The following is a 7,508-nucleotide window of genomic DNA, read 5'->3' as shown; positions in this document are numbered from 1 at the left end:
AGGCGGAGACGGTTGTTTTCTCCTACTCGGGTGATTTTTTGATTTTTTTTGTCCTCCTTCTGTTAACTCAAGTCTCCTCCCGTCCGCTGGAGGATTTGCCTCCGAGCGAGGGTGTGGGGCGAGGCGAAGGGAGGTGAGTTTACCTCAGCGGCTCTTCTGAGCGAGCACCTTTAATTAAGTTTCCTTTTCTCTCTCTCTCCCTCCTCCCTCTTTCCCCTCGCCCCGCCCCGCTTTCTTTCTTTCTGCTCGGCCAGGGAGTGGAGCGGGAGACACCCTGGTTGGCCCCGACCCCGCCCCGCTGCTGGGCAGATAGGAGATGCGCGGAGGATTAACACACGCCGTTCCCAGCTGCTTCGCCCCTGACTGTGTCCGGAGAGCGAGACTCGCGCGCAGGCAGGGCAAAGGTGCGAGGCGGGCCGCGACGTCACGGCCTCTGTCTTCAGGTTGCCCTGGACGTCCAGGGCCGCCTCTCCAGGCAAGCCCGGGCTGCTTCCATGGGCGTCTGGGAAACCAGCAGAGCCTCCCACCAGGGGAGACCCTGCAGACGCCGGCGCCCTCGCCCACACTCAGATCAGGAGTTCACATAGCTGTCTTTAAAAACAAACAAACACCTCGTTCTGAACAGGGAAAAAGTCCCTACGAAGTCTAGTTTCGCTTTTCTAGACCCGCTTTCAATGCGTCCATTCCTCTCTCTCTCTCTCTGCTTTCGCAGGCCAAAGCGACGTCCTGCAGCCGCGCCCTCTTTTCTCTCCTGGTGCACAGGTTGCTGAGCAGAAAGCAGGCAAGTCTGCGCCTGGCTCATTTTCTGTTATTAATAACAGAATTATTTGTAAAAAATTATTTGTGGACTGAGTAGTACTAAACAGGATTACTCTCATAACAGACGAGCATAGGCGCCTTTAAAACATTTTATCCAGTACAGATGGGATCTTTTTTATTGAGGAGAAAGAAACACAATAAAGAAAAATGGGGGTACCCACAGAGAAGCACCTTTCGGGGTGGCAGAACACCACCTGATTTATTAGGAAATGTTTTAGCATTTGGGAACTGTTGCACAAGCATGCATTCTGAATGGTATGGAGAAGTGTATGTTATACTGTAATCTGGAAACATTTTAAAGGGATTCTGCCTATATTCTATACCACTGCTCACTTTTTTAGATTACTAATTAACCAACCACCACTGTTTACTTCTGTTAATACAAGTATACTTATTGTTTTTTTCTTGATTGCATGGAAAGGCAAACCAGTTGCTGCAGAAGAAAGTAGCTATCACTGAGCAATCATAAATTGTCAGATTCCTGGGTTGTGAAATGCCAGCTTCTATGACAGGGGGAAAAAACTTTTCAGGGCGATCCTCTGACACTGCAGTCTTTAGCATACAATAGGTGTCATATTTTGCACAACAGGACAGTTCAAATTGTATTTCACAATGAGACTATCCAGTGTTGGTGTGAATGTGTGTGTGTGTGTGTGTGTGAGAGAGAGAGAGAGAGAGAGAGAGAGAGAGAGAGAGAATAAAGGAGCAATGTGATTATGTGTATGAGAAAGAATAAATGGATAGATAAAATAATGAATAGAAGAGAGGAAGGAACTAAGCAGAGGCTGGAGGACCCAAAGGGAGGCAGGTGTTTGTGTGTGTGTGACAGAGAGCGCGCGCGCGCACAGTGAATTAATGAGAGAAAGATGAAGGGTGAGTGGAAGAGAACCCCAAAGGGAGGTAGGAAGGCTGGCTAGTAGGGTTTGGGAAAGCCTATGTATGAGAGCTCCTGCCAACCTAACAGTTTGAAAGCACGTCAAAGTGCAAGTAGATAAATAGGTACCGCTCCTGCGGGAAGGTAAACAGCGTTTCCGTGCGCTGCTCTAGTTCGCCAGAAGCGGCTTAGTCATGCTGGCCACATGACCCAGAAGCTGTACGCTGGCTCCCTCGGCCAATAAAGCGAGATGAGCGCCACAACCCCAGAGTCGGTCACGACTGGACCTAATGGTCAGGGGTCCCTTTACCTTTACCTATGTGTGAGAGAGGGAGGAGATAGATGGATGGAGAGAAAGGGGGTGCATAGTCTCTGATCTATATAGCCCCTGACCTCTTTCCTCTGAAGGAATGTGATTTTCAACTACAATAAGGTTGCCCACCACCCAGAATTTTGAGTTGACAATAATGCTAATACAATGAGAGGTGCCATATTCCCCCAGTTGGCGCAGGTCCATGTTTAAAATAGATGTTGCCTATTCCATATCATCACAGCCCTGTCAGAACAGGATGGCCAATAATGCAAACCTGTAAGGCCATCTGAAGATGGCTATTTCACCCAAATAAGATTATCCAGATCTGAGTTAAATTGGAGTTACGGTACCATAAGAGGTTCATGTTAACACATACAGTGGGAATTAACCATGGCAATGAGACAAATACTATTGATTATCAAAGGATTATAGGGATTATAGAGGAAAGTATTTGACCCTCTTATCGTTCTGTTGGGAACTCTCTGTGTGTATGTGTGTATTTGCACTTGCCCACCATTATGCAGTAGTTTGCATAGCTGGTAACAGATGGCGATGCAAACTGCAGTGTGTGTGACAAGAAGCAGTGGATGGGCAGCCATGGGGAGCTGCAGAGGGGCAGCAAGAATATGCAGCTGCTGACTCCTCCACCTCCCAGTGTCAGCGGCCCTGCCCCCAGGATCCAGATCCTCAAGCAGGCTGGCACCACTACTGACTGCCCTCATCCTCTGCAGCTGGCCACCAGTTAGCACCAGTTAGTAGTATGAGGAGTGGCATGGGAAGGAAAAAGATGCCCATAAGCATTGGCCAGCCTCGTGATCCATAGTGGCACGAGGTGGAAAAGGACAAAGTGGCAGCCAGCCAGACTCAGGATCCATAGTGTCAGGAGCAGCACGAGGTGCTAAGAAGAAGGTCTCAGCTCCCCTGCACTGATCCTTCCAATTGATGCCTGGTGTTGAAAGGTTCAGTGTGGGGTGGGCTTGCAAAATGCAAGCTTTCTCACTTTCCACTTGGGCAGCAGCAGGGGGAAGGAACACAGTTGCTGTGGGAAGCAGGAGAAGGAAGCAGGGGGTGATACAGAACCTGGGAGGGGGTTGATGAGTTTAGCGACCAAGGGCACAGCCATGTGTGTGCATGTGCATAGAGTATTATGTTTGTAGCATTTTAATGGCATTTCGTATATTGCTGGTAAAGCTGCCATAGGCTTCAACTTCCATATATTGAGGCATGCAAATGAAAAGTATGAAGTAAAATGTTAATGAATAAATTAACATGCTTTGGAAGACATGGCGGGGGGTGATGCAGGTGTGTTTGTGTGTGTTTTTAACTAAATCATCTTTTTTATTCAATACTAGACAGACTAGACCAAGAGAAGCAGGTTTTCAAGTTATATTGGATGCATGTGAAATAGGTAAGGTGTGATACTTCCAATATTGTAATTCTACATTACTTCTTACTTTTTATTTTAAAAATATCTATGATTGTAAATTTATCTGAATATATACTGCTCACTGAAGATACAAGGACTAAAGTTTTCAGTCTCCATGTATGTGCAGATGTTTATATATTTTTAGTGTTACTATTGATTCTGCGGTCTGTTTGCTGTTTGCTATATATATATATATATATATATATATATCACTATTTATAATTTATTCAGAGTTCAGTACATATTTTGTTTGTGTTCTTTTACTGCCATTTAAACAAGAATTTAGAATGCTTATCATACTCAAAACTGGTACTTATATGCCTGTTTTTTTTATTTCTGAATTGATCTTTCTCTTTTGTGGGGATATTGTTGAAAGATTCCCTTTTATTTAGAAGATAGACCCATATCCAAAATGAAAACCGAATAACCAATGTACAAATAAATATAGTCCTGCCTAAGAGATTTGCACCACTTTTTATTTCTCTTTTTATTTATGGTTATCCCATCCATGTAGATGACACACAACTTGTATTTTGCTTAGAGAATAATTACCCATAATAACCTAAGTGCTATTCAGTTATTATTCATACTTTAGACTCTATGACCGAATAGACCATGGAATTGGCACAGTGATTTTATAGCACGTTCTTTTTTTCCTGTCCTGATGATCCACATAGGACTCACATTCCATATAGGAATAGTTGCACTAGAAAGGAGTTGCACTAATGTATCTGCAGAACAATCTATGATCTGTTGTGCTATTATTTTCAATCCTATTATTAAGTACCAGTCAACCACCTGTTATTAATGCAAATGTGGTATGGGTGGGAAGCTTCGGAGTATGCATAGTGTTGCCTGAGCACTATTATATTGGGCATGGATGCAATGTCATAACTGGGGGGTAGCCAGCAAAGAGCAGAGGCAGTTATTGCAAGGGAAGACCTGCACTTGGGTCCTGCTTGCCTGCTTCCTATAGGCATTTGGTTGGCCACCATAAGAACAGGATGCTGGACTAGATAGGCCCTTAGCCTAACCCAGCAACATTCTTCTTATGATCTTACGAGGAGCTTCAGCCGCTGCAGCAATAATTGTTCCTTATTTTAAACAATTATTTGCTGGTTCAGGGTTGTGGTTTTGTGAGGCCAAGGGTTTTTCCCTCAGAGAGAAGCCACCCATTCCACATGGCAAACTGCTTTTGAAATTGGGGTTTTCAAAGCTTATTTATGATATCACATAGGAGTCACTGCCAAAATTACTACCTGAATAAAATTTGTGTAAATGTTGTATCCTATTCTGCCTGTATACATGGTGCTGTTGTCGTTGAGATATATAACAAAGTGTCTTTAGCCATATTTTATTGCAATGTTTTTCCAGTAGCTTGTAAGTCTTTCGATTGTATACATTTTTTTCAAAGTATTGTTGCAATTTCTCTGTAACCACAGTCAGTGCTTAAAAAGTAAATCCCTTTCATAATTGTTCTCCTAAAACAATACAGTGGTACCTTGGGTTAAGAACTTAATTCGTTCCGGAGGCCCGTTCTTAACCTGAAACTGTTCTTAACCTGAAGTACCACTTTAGCTACTGGGGCCTCCTGCTGCCACTGCACCGCTGCTGCACGATTACTGTTCTCATGCTGAAGCAAAGTTCTTAATCTGAGGTACTATTTCTGGGTTAGCGGAGTCTGTAACCTGAAGCGTCTGTAACCTGAAGCGTATGTAACCACTGTAAATTGAGAACATAAATTATAGGCATCTCAGAAATCACTGGAAATTACCTGTCTTATATTCTCACATTTACAATGATGGAAGAGACTAACAGTGCAATCCTGTATGTTTCAACTCGGACATTGAGTCAACAGAGCTTATTGACAGGAAAGAGGATACTGTATTGACTTGCAGCCTAAAAGTCTGTACAATGCAACCTGTAAGACATGACCAATCATAAATGGCAACTATCACATAGCAGTTTCTGCAGCCATGATGCCTGAGGGAGAGAGGGTGTTACAGGAAAAGAGTCACAAAAGCTTGTGTGCTGTAGCGGCTGACTTGTTGGGTTTGAATGTGGAAAACTCCATAATAAATCCTGACTTGGCTAGGAAGTGCACTTGATGGCCTTTGGTAAACCATTACCTTCCAAATTTATCTCTCTTTAAGGGTTCTTATTAGGTTATAAACACTTTGGATGATGAGTAATATACAAGCATGAGAAGAAAGAGGTGACTACATACTATAATGACTGTCCAGCACTGTGGTGGTTTTGCACTATGGTTGCTGTGTTAATTGTTTGGGTGACAACAGGGACATTTAGATAGCTGCTCACCTGGAAAGCTTAGGTGTATGTGTAAAACGGTGCTGAATAAGCTCTGACGTGTTTTGTGTAATCTCATTTATATGCTTTACCTTTCCCTTCTCTGACCAGTCTTGTATTCTAAACAAAACTTGGCATTAATAAAAGGCAGTCATGGGCCTAGTTGTCACAGAGAGCAGGTGGGCTGGTGAACCTATATATGAAGGCTGCATCTCTTCAGATTGATGGTAGGGGCCCACACGACTGAATGTTCTTTCCTACACAAAAATTCCCCAAATAGCTGTACCATCATAAGAAAAACAGTAGCAGGACTGTCAGCTTGGCTCCACCACAATCTGCCCCTCTCCCCTCCCCTCTCCCTCTCTGCAAGGGGCAGCTAGAACCTTTACTCCAGGCATCCCCAAACTCGGCCCTCCAGATGTTTTGGGACTACAATTCCCATCATCCCTGACCACTGGTCCTGTTAGCTAGGGGTGATGGGAGTTGTAGTCCCAAAACATCTGGAGGGCCAAGTTTGGGGGCGCCTGCTTCACTCTTTTGTTTTCTACATACCAGACCCTTTTGTGAATAGAAGAGGATTAATTCACATAACACATCTGCCCCAAATGTGTCCTTATCCACACAGTTTTAGAGAACTAGGCCTCATTTTAAAACATGAAAACTTTAATATATAAAACAATATATTCTTGTAGCAGAAGATCAGCGAAGCTAAGTGTGCACAGGCACCCTTTTTATCACAGCAAAAGGATCCCAGCTGCTTTTACGATCAACTATTTTGCCACTAATTGGGGCTATATCACTACATTTTCCTGCCTTTTATAGGCTGTCATAACAAATAAGCACAATTTTGTAAAGATGCAAAACAGGCAGAGATTTTAATGGTCTACTTAGCTATATTAGTCCGAATAGCTGTTTTCTTTGGTAGATAAAACAAGGAAACAGTTGACCAAAATCATGTTTTCTGCACACAAATCACCCATCTGGATCAGGGGCATGGAAATCTACACCATATTTTTAGGGTTTTATCTGCCGTAACTGTAGCTGGGTAGGAGTTTTGCCCACAGCACTGAACAGCTCTTATTCTAGTCATCAGCTTTTTCTACTCTCTGAAACCAGTCAAAACAGATAATTGGTCCAGCAGGAAAAGCCTCAATTTCAGCAACATGAAAGCAGCCTAATGTAGTACAGTAGAAGAAGACTGCTGCGTTTGCATGCATGTCTGTGAGAGTTGACATTTGGGCAATTAATAAATTACATGTAAAAGTGTGCAAACAATGCCTTAAACATCTCTCAAGGCATCTGGGAGCTACACTTTACCCTGTCAGGGTAGTATTTCCGGTATGGGAGGCACAGTTCTGAGCTATGCTCCTAGAGGCTGCAGGGCAGTGTTCTAATTCCTTCTCACTGCAGAAGTGTCATGAGAAGAAACTTTGTCATATTCTGCTTTCAACATTTTCCATTATCGCAAGCAGCTTACAATCATAACAGGTCGCTTTCAGTCATACTGTACAACATTAATTTATGATGTGACTATTATACAGAAGTATATTAATATTTTTAGCATACAAAACAAATGAGCTCCTGTTTAAATGCCAGTTTATTTTTGAAAGAACAAAACTTTATCAGATATTTAAAATAATCAGCAAGGAAGTAATATTTATATTCAACTAGACCATTTGTCTTCATCCAGTGGGCCAGGACTCACTGCTGGGTCACAACAGCAGCACGACCATCACCACATAAATACACTGTATAAAATTAAGAAATGG

At 43.0% G+C, this 7,508-nt stretch overlaps 1 protein-coding gene across 3 annotated transcripts in view; it reads left to right on the top strand.

Annotated features, from left to right (window-relative positions):
• Positions 1 to 7,508, top strand: part of LOC114600660 (desmoglein-1-like) — a 131,027-nt gene that overhangs the window by 219 nt on the left and 123,300 nt on the right. Inside the window, exons 1-2 of one of the 3 annotated variants that reach the window (XM_077933081.1) lie at positions 5 to 133; positions 3,359 to 3,414. The gene's annotated coding sequence lies outside the window, so the exon portion shown is untranslated. Of the gene's footprint in view, positions 1 to 4; positions 134 to 3,358; positions 3,415 to 7,508 lie in introns of those variants that run through there. The other 2 variants (XM_077933083.1, XM_077933082.1) reach the window with 2 other exon arrangements.

The sequence above is a fragment of the Podarcis muralis genome, chromosome 8 (genome assembly GCF_964188315.1).
Source record: "Podarcis muralis chromosome 8, rPodMur119.hap1.1, whole genome shotgun sequence".
NCBI classification, from domain to species: Eukaryota; Metazoa; Chordata; class Lepidosauria; order Squamata; family Lacertidae; genus Podarcis; species Podarcis muralis.
The sequence above is the reverse complement of the archived record's forward strand: the minus strand, read 5'-3'. Positions and strand labels throughout refer to the sequence as shown.